General features: G+C 43.2%; 1 protein-coding gene and 1 long non-coding RNA gene across 4 annotated transcripts in view; one reads left to right on the forward strand and one right to left on the reverse strand.

Annotated features, from left to right (window-relative positions):
• Positions 1-11,306: 11,306 nt before the first annotated feature.
• On the reverse strand, positions 11,307-16,968 carry LOC116657590. Its single transcript, XR_004312751.1, has 3 exons — positions 15,110-16,968; positions 14,426-14,713; positions 11,307-12,004 (listed from the first exon to the last, which is right to left on the reverse strand). It is a non-coding gene; the product is annotated as an uncharacterized LOC116657590 (long non-coding RNA).
• A 113-nt stretch (positions 16,969-17,081) lies between these two features.
• ZC3H7A (zinc finger CCCH-type containing 7A) overlaps positions 17,082-23,050 on the forward strand; it is a 32,267-nt gene continuing 26,298 nt past the window's right edge. For 2 of the 3 annotated variants that reach the window (XM_032460780.1, XM_006190978.3), the window contains exon 1: positions 22,108-22,278. The gene's annotated coding sequence lies outside the window, so the exon portion shown is untranslated. Of the gene's footprint in view, positions 17,239-22,107; positions 22,279-23,050 lie in introns of those variants that run through there. The other variant, XM_032460778.1, reaches the window with a different exon arrangement.

Here is a 23,050-nt window from a genome sequence, read left to right on the forward strand (position 1 = left end):
ATTAGAGTATTTGTTTTGTTCCTGGAACTTTCTGCTGTGGCTTTCTTATCTGATCATATACCTTTTCCTCTTGCAATGATAATGGCTGTTTCTGGAATTATTTTTATTGTTATTATTGCAATCTTTGCCTTGTATGAAGCACATCAAAACTCAGAAAATTCACCTTTCAGCCTAGAAGAATTATCAAAATTTACAAACACCCAGAGGCTTAGAATAACTGTTATGAACTAGGGGCAACAACAACAAGCACCTGACTATAATTTTATGTTAAATCCTAGATATTTTTGCACTTTTGGACCTTTTAAAACTGCCTTGAACATTCTGTTTTTTTTTCCTTTTATGTATTTATTTTTTTAGAGCAGTTTCAGGTTCACAGCAGAATTGAGCAGAAAATACAGAGAGTTCGCACATAGCCCTCCCCATCCACACATATATACTCCCCTCCCCTCACCATCCCTCATCAGTGGCATATTTGGTCCAATCGATTAACCAACATCGTCACATTATTATCAATCAAAGTCCATCATTTACATTAGGCTTCACTCTTGATGTTGTACATTCTATGGATTTTGACAAATGCATAATGACATGTAGCCACCACTATAGTATCATACAGAACAATTTCATTGTCCTAAAAATCCGTTATGCTCTATTCATTCCTCCCTCCCTCCCTCTCCCCAAACCCCTAGAAACCATAATCTTCTTATAGTTTCTGTAGTTGTGCCCTAAATAAATAAATAAACACCTAATTAACCCCCCCCCAAAAAAAAGACTATCTTCCTTCTCTTTGCTTGACATTTCAGGGTCTCCCATGGAGAAATAGACTCACCATGCCACCTACTCATCTTAGAAATCTCACCAGTCAACAAGTCCTACTCAACGGCCCTTGACACAGAAAGACAGAACCCAGAACTGAGGACCTTGGAGGAATTCTTCTCCCATGACAGACGAGGTAAAAATAATTTACAGAAGGAGCTGATGCAGGCGATCGGAAACAGGAAAAAAAATTATCTTTCAACCTGTAATTAATATCCTCAAGCATGGAGTAGCAGGTATCACAAAATGAAATAAGAATTGTATTGTATGAAGGATCAATAAGGAAGGCAAGGACTCCTGGAAATTAAAAAGGAGGCAGAAACTGAAAAGCGAAAAACTCTGGAAGACAGAGAGGAAAGGTCTACAGGTAGATCATTTATAATGGGGACAATGGAAACAATGTTTACACGTAGGAGGTTAAAACCCCACATTTTCAATTTTGCAAATGCAGAAAGTTCTGTGGATAGATTGTACAACAATGTGAATGTGCTTAATGCCACTGAACTGTACACTTGAAAATGATTACAATGAAAAAAAAACTAGAAAAAAAATGGTTACAATGGCAAGCAGCAAAGATTTGCTGTGTAATACAGAGAACAATATTCAATATCTTGTAATAACCTATAATGAAAAATAATCTGAAAATGTGTATATATAGCTGAATCACTTTGCTGTACACCTGAAATGAATACAATATTGTAAATCAGCCATATGTCAATTAAAAAAATGGTTCCAATGGTATATTTTATGTTATGCATATTTTACCACAATTAACAATAATTTTTTAGAAACAAGGTATGGCCAAAAAAAAAAAAAAACCAGGATTATTTTACAGTCACTCAAACTGATACGGAAAAAAAAGAAGCACAAATGGAAGTTCCCTTTAATAGATTATTTGGGGGATGGTGCAATAACTGATAACATAAAGGAAGGGCTTTGGAAAATAATACACTTCAAATTGCAAGTGACAAAGAAGATTTCAGTTGATCATCAGGACTGGAGTCATCAGGGACATTTCTTAACTTACAGGACCATGAGTTATCCCCTAACAACCTTCTAGACCATTCATTGGTATTATTTTTAGTATCTGTTAGAAATCACACGTATGCACTGGAAATGGAAGGCTAACCAGATCCGTGATTTATGAGTTCACAACAGCAGACTTCACCGTGAAATGCGCTTCTTGTTTCTTATACCAATGTTCTTCCTCCCCTCTTTTCAAAAGTTATGAAGCTGTGAGGATCTCCAGACAGCAGCTTTATCACTGCTCTTCACAAAATTGCTGGTGTCAGTGATATTTATAATACCCCAAGAGCCACGTAGGTCTATAAAGCCTCAGATGCCTAATGACATTAGGATTTTAACTCTGTTTCCTTGACTATTTCCATTAATGCGCACACACACCTCATGAAGAGAAAGTGTAGACTTTATTAATAACTCAAATTATTTGAACCTATTGTTTTCAGCCAAAGATGCAGAACATAATTATCTGAGGAAACTTTAAAATTCTTTTTGCCAGGGAATCTAATTCTGAGATGGACATGCAACTGAAAAATTATCAATTTAGGCTGAGCAGGGCATTTCTGATTTATTGATTTTGGGGCGGTTTTGGTGAGCTGTTCTGTCTGATGAACTGGGAGTGTCACCGAGCAGGACCCTGTGGGGCTTTCCTGGAACAGACCCCACCCTTGCCCATATCCTCCACTTGCCTCTTGTTTGTAGAAAAACATTAACTTTCCTGAAGTTCCAGAGAATAAATTTAATCAGAGAAGTGAGAAAAATGCAGAAACAAAGAAAACAGTCAAGACAGACAAAATAACAGGTTAGCCATTAACAAAGGCAAGGACCTTTAGTTCCTTCTCAAGGGCTGCAGGTAACATTCTGAGCCAAATCCTTTGAGCTGTTTTGCAGATACTGAAACCCCCATTCAGTGCTTTCTGAATCAACAGGTTTTTCTCTGGCTGGAAGGGCAGGCACTATTGCCAGGCCTGTGTGAGTCCTGAGTGTTATTACAACTTTGCATCCTCAGGGGTGGTTCTTCCCCTGGCTTCAGGTGGTTTCCTCACACACAGGTACTATTAGTGACCTCCTGAGTACTTGAGGGGGTCCCTCTGCAGATCTCTGGTTCTCTCTCCCACTTGTCCTCTGCCGTGAGAAGTGTGCTTGCTATGACCTCCCCTCAATCTCAGTTCCATCTCTTCAAATCAGGGAACTCGCCAGGGTCTACTTGGACCCTCTCCCTGCACACAGTCTGGACACACTCTCTAGGCAGGAAGATGGAGATAACCAGTAGGGCTCTGTCTTGGTCTGTTCAGGTTGCTGTAACAGGACACTACAGACTGGGTGTCTTAGAAAAAACAGAAATTTACTTCTCACAGTCCTGGAGGCTGCAAGTCTGAGATCGGGGCGCCAGCATGGTCCGGTTCTGGCGAGGGTCTTTGCAGACTGCTGACTTCTTGCTGTGTCCTCGCATGGCAGAAAGAGGGTGAGAGCCGAGGCGCCTTTTATAAGGGCACTAATCCCATTCATGAGGGCTCCATCCTCATGATCTACTCATCTCCCAAAGGCTCCACCTGTTAGTGTCATCACATTTGTGGGTTAGGTGTTCAACATATGCACCTGAGGGGGAGACATTCAGTCCATAGTAGTTTCTCCTTGTGTGTTAACTTCCTGTCCCCCCAGGGATCAGTCCCACATTGTCTGATGTCCAATAACTTGAAAACCAGTGTTTTCTATGTTTCATCTGTTCTTTTAGGTGTTTTATGTAGAAGGGTATATCTGACCCCCATTTTATCATCCTAACCAAAAGCAGAAGTCTTGATATAATTTAGTTTAAATTTAAATAGTCACCTGTGGCTATGGCTTCTGCACTGGACAGCACAGAGAATGACTCTCATCAGAGCACATTGGACATTTATTTACATATTCGTCTCCTCGTACTAGGCTGCAAGCTCCTTGAAGAAAACTACTATTCGTCAGTGCATTCTTAGCATCAAGCTTATAATAGGTATTCAAATAGTTGTTGAATGAAAGACTGAAGAGTATATTGTTAATCATTAACTTTGAAGAAATCTTAGAAATCAACTGGTCCAGTTCCCCCCATTTTACAGATGAAGAAAATAAGGCCCAGGGAGATTACACAATTTGCCCGAAGTTTTCCAGCTATCTTGGAGTCAAACCAAGCACTACAACCTGAGCTTTCTGGTTCTCAGTCCAGTGCTTATTTCATTATGTCCTACTTTTTTTGGCAGTATTTGACTCAATAAAATTGCAAGTTTTAGAATATGAGATTGATTTTACTTTGTTACAATGCTGAGATAGAACTTCCAGTTGGTCATAGAATTTAACACTATTTAACCACCGAAATAAAATAATTTTATAGATCTATTGCAGTTTCCTTCACATGTCAAAATAGGTGTTGTCACAAATGAATCCATGTGTAACTGGTGAATTCTGGTCAATGTCAGTTTCTTGGTTTTGGTAGCATAATATGCTAACACTGGAAGAGGATGGGGGAAGGGCACACAGGAACTTCCCTATACATTTCTTAGCATCCTCCTGTGAATCTATAATTATTTCAGAGTAATCAGTTAAAAAAATAGTATTAAGACACAGACTATTGACTTTTTTTTAGCAACTCAAAAATTATTTTCTTGGTTTATTTTATGTTGCAGCTACACAAGCCATCCCTTTTTGTGTGTCCATCAATAAGCTATCTGTGGTGCTTTTGTACAAAGAACAAAGATGCTTTTATCAATTCTAAAAAGTCTGTAGGACAAACCATTCATGCTGTCAAACCCCTTAAAACCCTTTCAGCAAATAATGAAATCCATCAGTGATGAATGTCAACATACTAATTTGTTAAATGCAAAACAAAAGCAACATTCAGACGAGACACTTCATTTTATGTCATATTAGCACTCCAATCTGTACCACGTTTATGGCAACCCATAGATCATGCAGTATTAAACAGGACTGTGTTATAATGACTAAAACTGGAACAATAAACTCCCCTTAGCTAGAATGCTGATAGTGCAGCTGACACACATGCTGTGATTCTAGCACATTCAGCTTCTTCCAAACTACTAGAAATTCTATGAAGACACCTATTTCTAATAAAGAGAAATATATATATTACCAAAAATATATTTGGTATAACCCAAATAGATGGGTTTCAGGTAGGTGAGAAAAGAAACTTGAGAAATAAAATTGAAGTCCTAGAGAAGACCTTAAAACTCAGTCCAACAAGACCAGTTAGAGGAAAATAAAATTCTTTTTTTAAAATTTATCAAATTTATTTTTTTATTACGGATATTGCTATAGCAGGACATAAAAATTAAATGATAAAAGTTTCTTCTAAGAGTACAATTTAACTTCATCTTTAAAAAGTTTGTCTTTTTTTTAAACTATATATACTAAGGTTAAAAAAAGGCTCTTTGACTTAAATTTATGACTTCAGAGTTAAACTCTAGAAATAAATGCTATGGCCATCTAAAAGTTTAAATTGACAAGTTGCATACATTTTCAAATTATAATGCAATATTTGTACACACAATAACTATGCATACACTTCACTTACATTGCTGATATGTGATAGTTACCCAAACTGTCTTGAGAAATGAGGCTTAATACAGATTCAAACTAAGTAGAAGATCAGTCTTAATTACAACATTTCTTTCACAACTAATAAGAGAGAATCCAAACATCTACTGAATATAAAGAAAGTCCATGCTTCGTGGTGTGATCTGGGAATTCCAATGTATTTTCGATGAGAGATGTTGACCATGAAGGAGTTCACTGCTGTGCTCACTGGTAAAGCTGGAGGAACTCTGGTCCAAAGGAGGGGACTGCCCTCCATCCACTGGCCTCAGTGCAGCTCAGGTGGAGATCTGACTGAGTGAGTGCATGCAGCCTGGCAGTTTGGGAGGCCTGAGTGGAGGGGAGGGAACAGCATGGCTTTAATACGAGGGCCCACTCCTGGGAAAGGGGCCATCGGGACTTGGTGCTTGGTCCCCTGGCCGGTTTATACAAGCCCCTTGTGATGTGCTGATTCGCATGACCTCTTCCAGGAACCTGAGCACTGTGAGCATCTCCTCCATCTCTTCTCATGTAGACTGCAGGGATCTCTCTTTCTTCAGTTCTCGGATGAGAAAATCAATTTCTTTCCTCGAACTCAGGTTGCCCGTCATCAACTTTCTGTAAGTGTCAGCGAGGCTGGGTGTGTTTACTGGCTCCTTCTCTAGCCTGGCGTTCTTTGCAGTTGTCTCCATCTTGGCACACTCTTGTTTAGCCACACAAAGCTTGTCGATCAGGCGGCATTTCTCCTTGATCTGTGCAGCCAGTGTTTTTGCCAGTTGCTTTTCATGTCTTCCATTAAGTTGACTTCTAACAGACTGCATAAGCCTGAAAGTAAATAAGATACCCACAAATAAGGTGAGGGCAGGCAGACTCAACGCTGCCTCCCAGTGGAGGCTCTGGAACATAAGCTGAGAACACAGGCCATTGGGCAGCAGCGAAACCAGGACCGCACTCAGCTTCCTAAGGATCAGCCCAAAGCTAAGCTCCACAGAGGACAGCCGCCCCTCCATGGCACTGATCCACTGCAGGGCTCTGCCCAGTTACCGTGGAGCCACTATCCATAACAAGCCCCAGGGGACACCCCAACATTCCACCTGGAACCCAACCAGCAACTGACATCCTGGATTAGTCAGTTATCTGGTCAGTGTCGGTGGGGAGGAGGGGGGGTTGTCAGAGGAGACAGACTCTTGACTTTTTAAAACCAATGTCAGTTTTTCTAATTTTACATTTGAAAGGAACCAAAAAAATGCTATTGTAATTTCAAGAACCGGCCACAGAGTGTCACTAGTGGTCTGCCATAACCCTCTGAAATCCCCCCCTTTTTTTTTTCCTCTTTTCTCTAAACTTGTCATTCAGGAAGAAAGGACTTGACCATCTTAAAAAATAAAGAATATAAAACTGCCATCTTCAAACATAGTTTTTTCTGACTTCGAGCATTGCAAAATCCCAATAACCAACACTTTTTAAAGGTGAAAACAGAAAATCCCTAAGAAAAGGAACGGAATTTAAAGGCAAATAGAACAGTATTTAGAGGAATCTCACTTCTCAAAAGTGTGTTCCATGAATCAGTAGTGCTGGCATGGCCTAAGAATTTGTAAGAACAAAAAGCCACTTCAGGCCCCGCCCTAGGTGTACTGAATTAGATTCCTAACAAGTTCAAAGTGCCAATGTCACCTTTCCACCGACCGCACTTTGAGTAGCAAAAAGCTAGAAGAGACCAAAGAAAATGCATGGAGGCGTAGAAAATATCAGCCGCTGCCAATACAATAAAACCTTCCCAATTTGGAGCTCACTAAGTCAGAATTGTCATTTTAACCTGGATTGGTTTAACTACAACAAGTTGAAAGTTCATGCAACATCCATAATTACACCCACAAAATAATGTTTGCCCATATATGTGTACACACATAAATATGTAAATTGTATTAAATGTTTATCAAACTTTGGTCCTGATCTTGCAAAACAAAAGTTTAGTGATAGCTTGTTTTAGAAACTTGGACTGAAACAGTATTGGCTTACACTGACCTGTTGATTTTTTTTATTTAGGCCTTTTTTAAAAAAAATTTTATTGAAGTGTAGTTGATTTTCAATGTTAGTTTCAGGTGTACAGCAAAGTGATTCATATACATATATTTTCTTTTCTTTTCAGATTCTTTTCCATTTACGTTATTATAAGAAATTAAATATAGTTCCCTGTGCCATACAGTAGCTCCTTGTTGTTTATCTATCATATATATTGTAATTTGTGTCTGTTAATCCCCAAACCCCCATTTATCCCTCCCTGCCCTTTCCCCTTTGGTGACTCTAGTTTGTTTTCTATGTCCGTAAGTCTGTTTTTGGCTTATAAATAGAATTTGTATCATGACCTGTTGATTTTTTTTTACTGAAATCATATGTGCTATGAGTAATCTAATAATTACAGAATTCCAAGAAGATGTCAGATGTCATCTTCTTTCTTTAAATTGAAGTTGCTAAGATACATAAAAGCAGACGGCTTCAAACTGCTACCAGGATGCTCTCAGAACATTCTGAAGTTAAGCTTTCAGGGTTTAGTGGGGAAACTTTACTTTTTTCCCCCCTCGCACTTTTACTTTTTAATCTTTTGACATTGTGATTGTTTAGATTCACTTATTTTCTTTCCACAGTTCATGAATGCCGTTCACTTTTCCCACATCCTTTCTCCTAAATTTTGCATTTGATCTGCAATATTCTAGTATTTCCTGGACTCTTTTCCTTTAAAAATGAATTCTTAGCATGAATGGCTTTTATCTAAACTATTCACAGTTCCTCAGTGTTTTGGAGCTATTTTACTTCACAGCCTTTTAGGAATTTATCTCATTCCTTTTATAAGGCATATGATTTCCAGAGTTGCTACTCTTTTTAAAAATTGTGGTAAAAAGCACATAACACAAAATTTTCCACCAGAACTGCTACTTTTGTTTGTTAACACTGAACTTTGTCACAGAGTCAGCGTCCTTGGAGGACAGTTTGCTCCCTGGTTGATCACATCTTACTGTTGACTTTTCCTTCCTTGTCTTTTCATTTCATTCTCTGACCTTTTCTCTGATCTTATCAGTCTTTGTTTTATTTCCTCCTGAGCTGATTACTTTTATCACAGGGACATCTCAGTCCTGACAGAATGTTATTTAAAAATTGCTTGATTTTCATAACTAAATAAAAGATGTTTTCATAACTAAATACAAAATACTGATTTGAAAAGATATATGCACCCCCAATGTTCAGAGTAGCATTATTTACAATTGCCAAGGCATGGAAGCAACTTAAGTGCCCATCAACAGAGGACTGGATAAAGAAGATGTGGTGTATATATACAACAGAATACTACTCAGTCATAAAAAGAATGAAATTTTGCTGTTTGCAGCAACATGGATGGACTTGGAGGGCATTATGCTAAGTGAAAAAAGTCAGACAGAGAGAGGCAAATACTGTATGATAGCACTTATATGTGGAGTGTAAAAAATGCAACAAACTGGTGAATGAAAGTAAAAAGACCAGACTCACAGGGAAGAGGATATAGCTTGATGGTAAAGTGTGTGCTTAGCATGCACGAAGTCCTGGTTTCAATCCCCAGTATCTCCATTAAAAAAAAAAAAAAAGCAGACTCACAGATATAGAGGACAAACTAGTGGTTTACCAGTGGGGAGAGGGAAGGGGGAGGGGCAATACAGGGGTAGGAGAGGAGAAGGGTTATTATGTGATTATATGAAATCATGTGTGTGAAAATTTTGAAAATTGTAAGACACTACAGAATTTAAGAATCGTTCAGCTGATAAAAAATGTAATAGCTTTGAAAACTTAATGAAAATATTACAGCCTTTTAATCTATATAAAACCTAAGAGAAAAATAGTAATGTCACATACTTTAGAGGAATCCAAATGTAGAATTGAATAGAAAGATATGCTTTCATGTTGAACAGAAATATAAGATATTATATAAATGCATGCACATGCAATTAAAAATATATAAAATGCATTTTGCGGGGGGTGGGGAGGAAGGTAATAAGGTTAATTAACTAATTAATTTTTTAGAGGAGGTACTGGGGATTGAACCCAGGACCTTGTGCATGCTAAGCATGTGCTCTAGCACTTTGAGCTATACCTTCCCCCCATAAAGTGTTACATGTGTTCTTTTCAGCTTGTGTGTCTTCCAAGAGCCTTCATGTTCATGAAATCTTTCAGGGGAGCCTTTTCAGTTCCCATTAGGATCTCTGTTGCAGACCAGTTGGCATCAAGGAGCACATATTCGTAACCAAGCTCTTTCTATCCACCACAACCCATCTGTTCTGCTGTACTTTGGATTAATTTCTTACCAGCAAACTGCCTTTTTCAGGGAGTATTTTTATAGCAGTGGGAAACATTTCTCGATAAATAGCTATACATTGATAAATACTAATACAGTCAATGAAATATTTATTGAATATCTGTGTTCAAGTCACAATGAGGAAAAAAGACAATCCCTGCCTTCCTGGGGCTTATAGTCCAGTGAGGGAGACAAACATGAATAAAATAATATACAAACATAACCTTGCACTTGTGTCCAGTGCTGAGAGGGAGGTATGTGATACTCTGAAGGCTTCTGCTGGGCAGACTTCATCTACTCAGGAAAGTTAGGGAAGTTTCCCCTAAGAAAGTGGCACATGGGGAGGGGGAGCCCATGAGTTCAATTTTTGAGATGTTGTGTTCAAAATGCTTCTGAGACAGCCAAGAAGAGATACTAAGTAGGCAGTTGGACTGTAAGTTGCCAAGTCTGTATGACGCCAGTCATCACTGTCTAAGATGACTGTATACAGTGTAAGTATATGACAGCATCCCTCTGGCTGCAGTGATTGACTGAGGATGGTCATATGACCCAGTTCCGGCCAATGAGAGTCAGGCCTTGGGCATTTGGGGGAATTTTTGTGGGTGTTGCTGAGAAGATGCCACATAAACCTGGAAAAGCTGGCAGCCCTCTTGTCCCCACAAAGGGAGGACTTGCCCAAGAATGAAAAGCAAAGCTGACAGATGGAGAAGGATTGGGTTTTGATGATAGCAAAGCCGACTTTACCTAGATGATTAAATTACATGAGCTTATAAATTTGCTTTCTGCCTTAATCTAATGTAAATAGGGTTCACCACTTAAATATCATTGCCACTAAAAAATTCTTGACATACCCATTCATGAACTCCTTTAAAGAAAATACCAGTTAAGTGTTTGAGAAGGAACTAGCCCCCCAAAGGGTAACTGAGTCACTAAGACTTTGTTTCCCCTTCCTCCCCCAGTTACAGGGACTTCTTTGCTAGATTTGGATGTCCTCCTACAAAGAGAGGTGTCAAAACACTGTAACACCTAATATGGATAAACTAGTAGAATTGGTTTCAACCAATTCCCTGATCAAAGCTAAAGAAAAGCAATCTTTGATGATACTGTAGATGAAGTGAGGAAAATCAACATTTGAATTGAGTAGCAAAGAAAGCTCTTACAAGGTCATGTTGAACCCAGGAATGTTTAAAGCCTAGATAGGTATGTTTAGTCTAGAAAAGAAACAAGAGATTTAAATCCATCCCACAATAAATTTATGTGAAACATACTTATATGAATATTTTTGGTTGTAACATCACGCACATGCACACACACACATACAGGGATATTTGGCTCTCTGCACATATGCACCTGTAGCAGTGTGTGTTCCTAGAAATATCTCTTCTAGTGAACACACATGTCTTAAATATCATGCTTGAAGGTTGGGTGCTGAATGTTATGGAGTAGAGCTGGCTCAGGGTTTTTTTGTTTTTTTTTTTTTAATTGATATTTAAAGTTTATAGCACAAGCAGATGACCATGATTCCGATTTAGAATTTATTCACATGTATTTCTTTTTGTAAATGTCTTTAAAATATATTCATTTAAATTTCTGCTATAAATCAGTCTAGAGCAGATGTAGGTTTGTGCTAAGTACATTTTATAACAACTTCACAGAAGGGAAAAATGGCTTTGGGCATGTTTTTGGAAACATTCATGCAGTTACTCAAGGGAGAATTTGTACATTTTTTATATTTATGGTTTCTGCAATTTCCTAATAAGCCTTGGCACCCTGCCAAAGGCTATAAAAGACCAAGTAAAATTTATGATCCTTGAGCACGATAAAAAAAAAAAAAAGCACTCTATTGTAGATTACTTGGATTAAAGGAGCCTGACAGCAGTTTCCTTTAATTGAGGCAGTATCTCTTAAACTGCAGTCAGTGGTGAATTTTCTTCTGATTTCATGTAAATGCTCATTTACCCATATCCTGACAATCTCACATGTCGAAGGCAAAGATCTTGGACTCTACATCCAACAGATCATATATTCCCTTAATCTGTGTTTTTGGTTCATTACAGGGGTCTCCATGCTCCTTCCTGTTCTATTGTCTGTTTCCAAAACCCATATCTTCAAATAGCAAGTTTCATTTTAAGCATCTTGAGGGTAGGAACCGTGACTGTAGATTTTGGAATTCAGCAAACTGCCCTGAATGTAGTTGGCACTTCTATTTGTTGAACAGATGAATGGAGCTCCCTGGATCTCATCCACAATTCCAGAAGGACCAGTTCCAGGTGGCTTGAGTTCCAGAGGCTGGAGGCAGTAGAAATTATGGGCAGGATTAATCACAGGACAGGGGGAGGGAAGACCAGCTGGGAATAGGCATGGAGTGGAAGACGGAACACATGGAAAAGGGACACTTCTGTTCCAACTTTGGGGGCAGAAAGAAGTAGGGGAAAGAATTGCACTTGGGTCTAGGGAGGGAGTACTCCTGATTTCTCATGTTCTATCCCCAGAAGCTACTAGGAATTGGATTAATTCTTTTTCTGAATATTAAATGTGTCCCCCCAAATACAAGCAAGGAACTGTGTGATAGATACATTGTGGCACTAAACTTAGTATCAAATCCAGGCTGAGAACCAAGGGAAAGCACTTCAGAAGGCAAAGGTCTGCTTTCCTACTACTGTGCAGAGTATCCTTCAGGGAAGCACCTAAGAATTCCTGGAAAAAATGCTGACAAGGAAGACATAAAGTCTTATTACTTCTCCAATTATTTATGTATCTGCTCCCTTTCTTCCCCCTTGGATAATTAGGGCATAATTAGGGCTCTCTTGCCTCAATCAATGTTTAGGAGCTAGCTTGCAGTTCATTACACATTTAAATGGATGCTCAGGCAACCAGCCCATGGGCAGAGTTTTAGCAAGCCATTTTCAAAGCTGAATAGCATTAGATAAATACCAAGAGAAAGTGGAGAAGAAGCAAATGCATAATCCATATAGTACCTACAAAGCCAAGTAAAGGAGTCCAGTCAATATCTTTTGTATCTTTCTTATACATTAGCATTTCATCAAAGCATAATTTGGAAGAAGTATAGCCCAGGTGATCCACAGCGATTACTCAATTCACTTGATTATTCAAGAAGGAATGTAATAACATTAACCTGCACATTTAGGTTCCAGCAGAGAGCATTGACAAAGTTCAATGTGTGTGGCTTGTCAAAATATCATGGGGTCATTTGACAAACGTTTAACATGCCTTTCATGTTCTGAGTTGCTATAAAATTGAGGGTTTTCCTTTTCTGGCACAGGTATGTAATAGCTGCAACAGATCGTTTTTATTATTCATTCTTATGTGAGGTTGGCCCTGTGGGCAATCCATTTCTGTAGGTAATGCCATGATAATGGCCTCGAGACTGTGGGTTTCTCTCTCAGGCTCCATTTTCAAGCCAGTGACTCTCAAGTTATTTTTCCACCTCAGAGCACCTAAGAAATCTGTCACCCTTTCATCATGCCCTCCAGGAACAGTTTCTCCAAAAGCAGTAACTGCCAGGGGAGCTTGGGAGCATGCGTCACAGTATCTGGGGGTGGGGTGGGGTGGGATGCGTTGCAAGTACCTCTTCCCACCCCCAAGGTTATGCTTATTTCATTCATTAGTCAACACCTTTAGAGAAACATAACTGCTGGTTACTGAACATTCTCTGTGCAGGTGACCTTACATACACGGTATTTAATCCTCACCATGGCAGAGGGACTATTAGCCACATTTAAAGATGAGCTCAAGACTGAGATGTAAGAAACTGGTCCAGCGCCATCCAGATGGGTAAGGAGTGAGTTGGGACTTAATCTATGTTTCTTAAAGTCTCTCTCCTTCCACCATTGTGCTGCCTCCTACTGCCCAGCTGCTTGTATCTTAGATGTTCACTGTCTCAGCCCATTCCTGCTGCTCTCACAGAACACCACAGACAGGGTGCTTAAACAGCAGACATTTATTTCTCACAGACCTGAAGGCTGGGAAGTCTGAGATCAAGGTGCCAGATGATCTAGTGTCTGGTGAGACCCTCTTCCTGGTCTGCAAATAGGCATCTTCTTGTGTCCTCACATAAGGGGCAGAGAAATCGTCTCCCTCCCTTTATAAGGGCACTAATATCATTCATAAGGGCTCCACCCTCATGACCTAGGCACCTCCCAAAGGCCCCACCTCCTAATAACATCACATTGAGGGTTACAATTTCTAATACATGAATTTGGGAGAGGGGACACAAACACTTATTCTATAACATTGATTTTATATTTATTTGGAGGAGCTTGAGTGAGAGTGTATGGTATTTATAACGATATAGAACATCTTTTTTTTTTTTTTTTTGAGGGGACCTAGGATGTGAATATATAAAACAAAAACCACTTTTGTCATGGGCACGTGCCAGCTTCAGCTGAGAATCTTGGAGGACTTTACACATGAAACAGAACTACCACTGCTGTCACTGCCTGGGTGCAGGAGCCACTGTCCAGAGATCCCCATGGCCCAAAACTCCCTCCCAGATTTCCAGATGAGTGCTAGGAGATGGGTTCTTTCACTAAGATACCCAGTTTGGTGCCCAGCTGAAGGGAAAACCAAGGTAACTAAAAATAGACTCATATACTGCCTCCTTATTCGCTTGAGAAATGACAGGACAGCATGCAGGGGAGTGGAGAATCCAAGTTGAGTAAGAAGACTGAAGTCACAAACACAACATACCTTAGGAAAAACAGAACCTATCTAAAAAGAACAGGCCTTGTTCTTCTCTTCTTTAAAATACAAATGTTCTGGCCATAAGAACTCTTCCATATATACATGTGGAGATCATCCTGGATTATCTGGATGGGCTCAATGTAATTACAAGAAGGCAGGAGAGTCAGAGGAGACGTGATATCAGAGGCAGAAACGGAGCGATGCGTTGTAGAAAGGCTTGATTAACCGACCATTGCTGGCTTTGAAGATGATGGAAGCGTCCACCAGCCAAGGAAGGCAGGCGACCCCTAGAAGCTGGGAAAGGCAAGGGAACAGATTCTTTCTTAGAGCCTCCAGAAGGAACCAGCCCTGCCCACATCTTGGCTCTAGCCTAATGAGACCCATTTCAGACTTCAGATCTCCAAAACTGTAAGATAATAAGTATGTGTGGTCTTAAGCCACTAAGTCTGTGGTGATTTGTTACAGCAGCCATGGAAAACTCACACAATCCCACAGAGTTTTTTCTTGTGCTGGCAGAATACCACCCATCTTTCTGTAGGTTTACATGAAGCTAAGGGCCTAACCCTTGCTTATCTGTGATCTCATCTCCCTGAGACCCCACCCAGCTCTCTGTGGTCCAGCCACCCTGGCCTTTCAGCATCTTCCAACTTAAAATGTTTCCTCTCTCCATGAACCCCTGCAATTTGTTACCTCTTGTTCATCCTACAGCTCTTAGCTCCAAATTTCCCAGGGACATCCATTCGAGAAGTGTTTATGGAGTGCGAGGCACTATTCCAGGGGCTGTGAATGGAGAACAAAACAAGAAGGGTCTCTGCTGTCCTAGTGGGGTGGAGGCAGACCACAAATAAGTACCCCAATAATTAAACATGGTCATTTTAGACAGTGATGAGTGCTGTAAAGAGGGAGCAGGGGGCTGGGTTAATGAGCAATCTTAGGTGGCCATCAGGGACAGCCTCTCCAGGAGATGTCTGAGCTGAGACCTGAGTGATGTGCAAAACCCTTCCTCAGGGGGGCCTCCCCTAAAGCCACCCTGCCAGCTCTCCTGGAATGTTTCTGTCACAGGGCTTACCTGGTGTTATGGACTGAATGGTATCCCCTCCAAATTTACATGTTGAAGCCCTAACATGATTTTATCTGGAGATAGAGCTTTTGTGGAGGTAATTAAGGTTAAATGAAGTCGGGGGGCAGGGGGCTAATCCAACATGACAGGTGTCCTTATAAGAAGAGAAATGCTTGTGCCCAGAGGAGAAGACATGTGAGGAGAGCAAGAAGGTGACCATCTACTGGCCAAAGAGAGTATTCTCACCAGATACCAACCCTACCAACACCTTGACCTTGGACTTCCAGCCTCCAGAATCGTGAGAAAACGAATTTCTTGTTTCAGCCTCCAGGTCTGTGGTATTTCATTATGACTGTCTGAGCCGACTCACGCAACTGGTTTGTAATCTACATCACCCAAACCTCTGTCAGAGCCACCTAGCTAGTCTCCTGGCTCCCTGTCTAGTCCTTCCTATGGCCCAGTCCCTACACAGTAGCGGGAGAGAACGTTCTAAAACGTAAATCAGGTCAGGTCACTCCCAATTCAGACTCATTAGTGCCGCACAGAACAAACTCCATATTCCAATTGTAGCCCCTCTCTGACACTCAGACCTCTCTCTGCTCACACACCCCAGCCAAAGAGGCCTTTCCTGCTCCCCAGACACCAAACTCTGGCCTCAAGACCTTTGCACATTTCTGCACGGCTGTCACCTTCTCAGAGGCCTTCCCTGACTCATCCCCCCAACTTAGGTGGAACCATCACTTTCATCACGGTCTCACTACCCTGCTGTAGTCTCTTTGGTTCTTACTGCCTGAAATGGTCTTCTCTGTAGCTCTGCGGCTCCCCGCCGCCACTGCCCATCCCATTACAGGGTAGGGACTCTGCCCTGCCCTCTGCTGAGCCCCAGAGCACAGCTGGCTGTTGAAAACACAGGTGGATGAGGTGGCATTTGGGCGGGGACCTGGGGTCAGGGAGCCAGGCCCTCCAAGCGTCCGAGGCTGTCCCTCCGTCCCAGAGCTGCCACTGAGCTCCGTGCTCCCTCTTCCCCAGCTGGAGGAATGGGGGCAACAACGGTTGCTCTGACGCTTCAAAGAGTTACAACTAGCAGAGTAGGACGCACCGGACAAGGACTCGCTAAATAAACAGTGTCTCAGGGGAGCCCTCTCGATACATGAAACTAGGTCAGTTCCCTGTTAAGACGCTGTTCTAACTCCCGACTCTTCTGCTCCGGTGCCGCTGCCCAGAAAAAAAACACCCACGGCGCCCATAAATTTGAATCACACGTCCACCACTAATCGGTTCTCAGAATGAGTGCGTTCGGGCACCGCTCGTCATTTTACTGGCTCCATTCGCGGCCCCAGCCCGGCGGAGAACGCGCGCCCACTTCGGGGGCGGCCCCGGAGCCCAGGGCCGAGGGTCGCCGCTGCCGGGTCTCGCCGCCGCCGGGTCCGCCGCCGCCGCCGCCGCCGCCGCCGCCGCCGCCGGGTCCGCCGCCGGGTCCGCCGCCGCCGCCGCCGCCGCCCGGCCCGACGTGGCGCCGCCACCGCCCCCGGCGCCGACGCTCGCGGGCGCAGCCAATGGCGGCGTCTCCCGGGCGGCGGGCGCGGCCTCCGGCCGCCAGAGGGCGCCGCGCGGGCACAGCCGAGCCGCTGCCGCTGCCACCGCCGGTCGCGGAGGGAAGCTGCGAGCGAGCGCCCAGGCCGCCGCTGCCACCGCCGCCGCTGCCGCCGCCCGCTGACCGCGCGCCGCTACTTCCCCGCCGGCGCGGCCGTCCCCGCAGGTAGGTGGGCGCCGCCGGGCCCCGCCGCCCGCCTGGCCCGCGCGGCGCCCCTCCCCCGCGCGGCGCCCCCGCCCGGCGCGCGCCCGCCGCCTCCTCGTGCTCGCGCGCGGCCGGTAACGGATGCCGGGCGGGGGAGGGGCGGCGCGCACGGCCCCCCGCGGCGAAGCGGCGGCCCGGGGGCTAGGGCTCGGCCACAAAGGGCGCGCGGCCCCTGCGGGGCGGGTGTGGGGGCAGTCCGAGGGCGCGCGGCCGCCTGGGCCCTGGCGGGCGGGCGGGTCCCGGTCCCGTCCCTCGCCTGGGGGCGGCGGGGGGCTCTCCCTGGGGGTGCGTCTCCGCCAAGTGGGGCGCAGAGGGCTGCAGCACCCTCCATCCCGTGCCTGCGTGCATTTCCGTTGGCAAAGCACCTCTCGTTATTTAACTCAAAAAATATGTATTTTTTTCATTATCTGTGTATGTTCTGGTGATCGGAGACCCCCTAATTCAGTACCTTGGGTTTGAGGAGCGGGGAGCGTGTGGCTCGTTTATTTCGGGTTAGTCCTTCCCCTCAACCACCCCCCTCCCTTTTTTTTCGGTGCGGGGCGCCCGTCTAGGACGCCCGGCGAATGGTTTCCTGCCTTTATTGTGGATACGGAGATTGCCAGGCTTTAGATTTCTTTTTCCCACCCTTAAAGAATGAAGATCTGTCAGTTCCCATTAGCGTGAATTTCCTGTTGGGGACGGTCATTGTAGGGGTGTGGTCAAGCTGGAACGCTCTGGCTGGTCCCGAGAGGTCGCGCCTGCGCCCTGATTGGGTGGCTTTATCGGGAGTCGGGCATTTTCCCCCCCGTCCGGACATGTAGAGATAAAAGGAGGTACCGTGTTAGGTATTTAAGGACCGAGGGTCTGCCTAAACTCCATGTGCACTTCGCAGGGAGGTGGCCACTGACTGCAAGGGCTATTGAGCACATGGAATGTGGCTAGACCGAATTGAAATGCACTCCTGAATTTTACGACTCCCGATTTTAAACACTTAGAAAAGAGAAAAAGTAAAATGTCTCATTCATAATTTTTTCTGCTTAAATAATGCAGATTGAGATGATAATGTTTTGAACATGTTAGGTTAACTGAAATACAATACTAAAATCTCACTGGTTTCATTTTACTTTTTTTTTTTTTTAACATGGCTACTTGAAAAGTTTAAGTTAGATGCAACTCTCATATTTCTATTGGACAGCGTTCAACTAACTAGAGCATCCGAGTCGGGGCAGGGATAGCTGGGAGCCCATGCCATCTGCTTATCTTTTCCTGCTTCTCTGATGGCATGTGGCCTCCTCTCTCCTAGGCTCTCAAAGAACCCCCTGCCCCTCCCTTCTCACCCTCAGCTGAACTGTTGAACTGATTGCTCAATGAGAATCTTGTCCTAATATACAGAATAGTTCAAGTTAATGGACAGCATGTTCTTGGTTGAAAAAAATTTTTCTGTTTGCTGGAGTCTGGAAATAAGATTCGACTTAGAATCCGATCACTTGAGTTATTGAAGCTGAATATTTTCAATATGTGAGTGCGTGTGATGTAAAGAGCGTGTTAATTTTCAGGGCATCTGCCACCTAAGTAACTGTGACTTTTGCCTGGGGGTTCGTCATACCCTGACCTACACCCTTTCCCTTCCCTGTCCTTAGATACTGTCAGTTTTTGCCAATAAAAATGGTGGTTGTCGGTCATACTGTCCCCTAGTTCTTAATTTTGATTGACTGTAAAACCTGCCAATTTGGAAGGGTTAAATCAATGTTGTGAGTGGGAGAATCAATTACTATAGAATCTTAACTCTAGGAATGTTGAGAGTGACTTGAAAAGTTGTGAGCATTCCAATAAAGGATGAGATAGAAACAGATGTCTGTATCCTTTTGCCTCGGATACCTTAGAAGGGCATTCTAGAGAAAGTATGATGTGTGGACTTCTAGATAGTATCTTGAAATATGTGTGTGTGTTTTAATGAAAATACTTTTTCTCCACAGTGTTAGGATTGGAAGTTAAATTTGTTTTCTCCAAAGTGTGAAGTGTTTACAATTCAAGAAAAAAACTTTAGATAGCATTTTTAGGGGGAGAAATAGGTAAAACACTAATCCAGAAGTTTCAAAATTCATGCTTATGACAATACATCTGTTTTAATTCACGCATACACAAAAAAGCATATTATATTGAGGTGAAAAATTTCCTTGATGTAAAGAAACAAGGCCACTTAACTTTATGAGGTTTTGCCCCAATAAGAAATTTGCTTTTTAATTTTGGTGACATGTTGTTTAGTTAATTAATACTAATTAATTTCATATACCTTGCAAAGCCATGGGAACCATATAATGCATGGAGTAAGAGAGGCAGAAATTTTTCTGTTTCACAAACAAGGGAATGGAACCTTTGTATTTTATTAGACTACCTGAATCTAGAATGGGATATTCAGAATCTGGCCCTTCAGAATGCCCCTTCTAGAGTCCTGGGCATGTCACTGACCCAGGGTCTGGGTGACTTTGGGCAAACTATTTGTCTGGAAGATTACCCATCTTACTTGTTCATTCCTCCCATACAGAGTTCATGGATGAGGTGAGGTGTTCCCTGGGCCTTCTGGGAGGGCTGGCCACAGTAAAGGGGCCCCTGGCACATGTTGTATCTGACAGCAATTTCAAAATGAATAGCTCCAGGTGGGGTGGGGGGCAAAAATATGAAAATACCTTCCCCATGTTGTTTAGCACAGCCCTCATCATATGGTTTTCATTGTCAGTAAAAGGGAAAAACTTTCTCATAAAGTATCCAGTAGGAGACTGACTGCTTCAAGAAGGTGGTAGAACATTTATAATAATGTTGCACTCCCTGGATCTGTGGTCCCTGTGGGGTGCAGTGTAGCCACACAGTTTGGCAAGTGTTACCAGCGTGATCTGTTACAAGTTGGGGTTTGACAGGAATGTTACTTTAACTACTTTGTTTGCTTGTTTGTTTATGCGATTTCCTGGAGAGGCTTGAGTCTGAGGATAGTATTTAATACAGATTGGTAATTGTAATTTTTCACTTAAAATTTAGGAATACATTTTCAGGCAAAAACACAAGCACTGCACCGCCTCCCCTGGGGCACTTTCTCTGGTCCTGTGTGAAGAGGTCTTGTAAATAAGGCTGTTTAATGTTTACTCCTTGGATCTAAACACTTGATGTTGTGGGCGGAGCATATTTCCATGTGAAGATCATCCCAGAGCGCTGCCCTCCCTCCCCGTGCCCGAGGCATTTCCGTGGACACCCTCTGCTTGTCTGAGTAGCTTTAAATCATGCCCCTTGCACACGTCATTGTGTGTGCCTGCGTGTGCAGTGGCCTGTATTTATTCTGTTCCTCTTGGGTGGCTTTTAAGCTCCTGCCTGCCTGTCAGAGCTGTATCTGTCTTTCAGACCCAGCCCAGGGCGAACTTAGGCGTGCTCGCCGTCCTCCAGGCGGCACCGGCACTGGTACTGGCCCTGGTGGTGTGGAACAGCTCCGTGGATAAGAATTCAGGCTCCAAGCCAGCCTGTCCGGCTCTGCCACTTCTGAGCTGTGTGATCCTGGACTCTTTATGTCAGTTCTCTGTGCTTTGGTGGCTTCCAGTACCTACCTCTTAGGGTTATTAGGAGGATTAAGTGATTTAATACATGTAAAGCATTAAGAACAATGCTTGGCATCCAATAAGAGCATCAGTGTCAGCTATTATTTCTACCTATACCATTCATTGTAGTCATTTTCCTTGGTGTCTTCTGATAATGGGAGATAGTTTCTAAAGTTACTGTGTAAGTCCACAATCTCATGGATCTGAACATGTCTAGTGACTGGAGTTGTACTCGACATCAATCAACAGGCCTGGAATAAACATTTAAAGGAATTGTAATGGAGACCTGGGGATGTTTCCGCCAATAAAACTTCAGAGTTTTAAAATCAGCCAATTCCAGAAAGGTGATGTTCCAGCTTGCAAGAATTTAGTTAATACAGTGAAATTCAGTTTGAGTTTCTTGCTTTAAGATATACTTTTCCCAAACTTCCCCACCTCCCCACCACTCCACCGTTTCCTTCTGGTTCAAGGAGAAGAGGGCGTGTCTGACTGTTGGCAATGAATGAAACCCTTCACCGTACTCCTTCAGGTTTTTGCCTGTCACTGTCACTGGTTGATTCCCACTCTGTTGATTCATCCCCAGCCTTGTTCCCTAAGGAGGTGGGTCCCCCTTGGCGACCCCTGCTCCTGTGTAGTTATGTCCCCCAGGCCCCATCCTTTGTTACGCTTGCCTTGAGTGAGCAGCTGGACCCAGTCCGAACTCTCAGGCCCCTGAGCTTTGGGTGGAGCATTCTCTTCCCACTTGGTCACTTCATTCAAGCCATTTATTGCCCTGGACCCAGATAGTGGAAACAGTCAAGACTGAGAAAGATAGGGATCCCCTTGAAGGGAGTGACAGGGTGGGAGTGGGGTGTGGTGCTAGGGTAGGTGAAGAGGGACAGCCTCTGAAGCTGACGTTGAAGCCAAGGCTCTGGGGTGAAAGGAGCCAGCTCCGTTCAGATCTAGGAAGAGTGTCGTGGACAGAGGGAACAGGAAGTATGAGGTCCCGGAACCTCAGAGCCCTTGACTCACTCATTCCAGGAACCCACAGGAAGAAGGCCAGTGTGGCAGGAGCTGAGTGGGGGGTCGGATGAGGGCGGCATCATGATGAGGAGTCTAGATTTTACGCTAAGTGCCTAAGGGACACCATGGGAGGATTTTAAGCAGGGCTGTAATAACTGATTTGTGTTTTTAAAGAGCATTCCTTTCAGTTTAGTGTGGGAAATGAATGGGGGAGGGGACAGCGGGGAGGACAGAGAGCTGAGAGCAGAGACAGGAAAGGAGGGTATTGCGACATCCACCTGTGCCCTGGGCCGAGGTGGCCGAGGAGGGGCTGAGAGCCGGCACATGTTTTGACAGTTTCACCGACAGAAGCCTTGTCAGTGGATTGATTGGAAGTGGTGAGAGAAAGAAGGTTTCTGTTTTGAGCAACTGGCCAGAAGGTGGTTTTGTTACTGAAAAGGTAAGTTTGGGCCAAGGGTTAGGCATAGGAGGAGGGCATAGGAGTAGGGGAAGCATTACAGTTAAAAATGCTGAGTGAAGGTCACAGACAGACCTAGAATTTTGTGTGGGCCTTATATGTATCAGTAGGAATAGATGGTCTTTTTGTAAATGGTGTTTGGGCAACTGGTAGCTATTTGGGAGGGAAATATATATATATCCCTACATCGCTCCTTACAGTAAACTGGTGGATTCAGTTTTTAAAAAATTCTTTAATGAAATAATGAGAATACTAGAAGAAAACGTGGAGAATTATTTTGTGATCGCAGAGTGGTGCAGGCATTTTTGAGTATGTCAAAATCCAGAAGCCATAAAAGAAAGTATTGATAAATTCAGCTACTTAAAAATAAAACTTTTGCCACCAAAATGTACCATAACCAGTGTCATAAGATTGATATCAAATTGGGGAAAATAATAATAACATCCCAAAGGACTGCTTTCTTCAACATGTAAAGAGCTTCCATAGAAGCTCAGCCTGGAAGGAAAATGGGCAAAGGAGATGAGGAAACAGTTCACAGAAAGGGAAGTACAGACAGCTCTCAAATCTGAAGTGATGCCCAGCCTCACCAGTGATAGAAAAATTAAAATAAACAAAACCCCAAACACAGTTGTCACACTGTTTGTCACTTCCCTAGTTGACAGCGATGGAAACATTTGACGGGTTTCCTGGTGGTGGGTAGCATCGTTTGGTAAAACTTGGCAGCATCTGGCAAAATTAAGAAATGCATTCTGCT

This window comes from Camelus ferus, chromosome 18, assembly GCF_009834535.1.
Source record: "Camelus ferus isolate YT-003-E chromosome 18, BCGSAC_Cfer_1.0, whole genome shotgun sequence".
Classification (NCBI taxonomy): Eukaryota; Metazoa; Chordata; class Mammalia; order Artiodactyla; family Camelidae; genus Camelus; species Camelus ferus.